Consider the following 1,396-nt stretch of genomic DNA (forward strand, 5'->3'; position numbering starts at 1 on the left):
TTTTGCCCTCAGACTGGCCGTGGCTTGTAAGGAAGAGGTTTTGGACCTCAGGGTTGGGTTTTGGACCTCTGAGGGCTGGATGGTGAGAGCCACCTCTGCACTCCCAGCAGAGGATGCAGATTGAGAATCAGACACACAGAAGATAATAATGAGTTGGCTTATGGACACCTTTCTGACGATGACTGAGAACCCAAGGTTGGAACCGTAAAGTGCAGAGGCTACTGGCAGACTCAGGAGATGCCCTGGAAGAGCATGCCCATGGCATGCCATGGGATTCATGTCAGGTCATCATGTCTGCTTTTAGCCTTATGTGGTGGGGAGTGTCCCAGAAGTGGTCTCCTGCCTGGCGAATCCAAGCTCACTCTGAACACTAGCTCAGAAGGGGAAGAAACTCAACTCCTGACCAAGACACAGGCGCCATTTAAATGGCTTATAAATCTGTGTTTCTTCCGCTTAGCCTATTCAGTCCTTTCCCTAGGTCCTTTTCATTTTATTCTTTTTTTTTTTTTTGACAGTCTCAAGTTTTTATTCAGTGGGTCTCTGTGTCTAGAAGAAGGTGTTGGACCTCTTGGTGGTGAAGCGTGGCTTGTGCTGGCGCTGCAACACACGGTGGGGCAGTGGGAATTTGATCTTGGAGTCGTGGAACTGCTTGACAGCTGGCCCGCGGCACTTGCCAGCTGCAATCTCTTCCACCTTCATGATCTGGATGGAGTGGGCACGGGCACGGTGTCGGGCACCCATGTCTCGGTAGCACTGTGTGACTGCACCAGCAGTGGTCAGGTCCCTGTACTCCCGGTACATGTTGTGTGTGCCACTGCGGGAGTCATAGCGCAGCCAGATACCAGGGGTGACTTCTCAAACACCTGTCCGCAGTACACAATCTCCCCGGATGACTTCTTCATCTTCTTCAGCTGCGACACAAAGTACCAGAAGCGGGATTTGGCCACCACATGGTTGGGTGCAAAGATTCGCATACGGTACAGTGGTGGTGTGTGGCATTTTGGGGTTGGCAACCAGCGCCCCACCACCTTGTATTCCCGAAGCGTGCCCGAGGCCTTCATGGCACTGCGTGCTCGTTCACCGCCAGTCACAAAAGGAAGTCATTTTATTCTTTTACAGGAAGATTACTTCTTTTTTTCCCCTTCTGTAGAGCCCATGCAAAGTTAGAAACTTAGGTGACTAGCCAGGTGTGGTGGCACATACTGATGCTAGCACTCGGAGTCAAAGGCAGGTAGATCACTGTGAGTTTAAAGCCAGCCTGGTCTACATCATGAATTCTAGGCCAGCCAGGGCTACTCAGTGTGACTCTATCTCAAAATAAAGAAGACAAAAAAATCCAAAATATTGAAGTTGGCATCTGACATCTGTTATTTTGACCACTGTATTAGCTTTAGGT

The 1,396-nt window shown here is 50.1% G+C and overlaps 1 pseudogene; it reads right to left on the minus strand.

The window, feature by feature from the left end:
• Window positions 1–510: 510 nt before the first annotated feature.
• LOC110307252 (large ribosomal subunit protein eL20 pseudogene) lies at window positions 511–1,079 on the minus strand (annotated as a pseudogene).
• Between the last annotated feature and the right edge of the window lie 317 nt (window positions 1,080–1,396).

This window comes from Mus caroli, unplaced genomic scaffold (genome assembly GCF_978045245.1).
Source record: "Mus caroli unplaced genomic scaffold, Mus_caroli_1 scaffold_14, whole genome shotgun sequence".
Taxonomy (NCBI): Eukaryota; Metazoa; Chordata; class Mammalia; order Rodentia; family Muridae; genus Mus; species Mus caroli.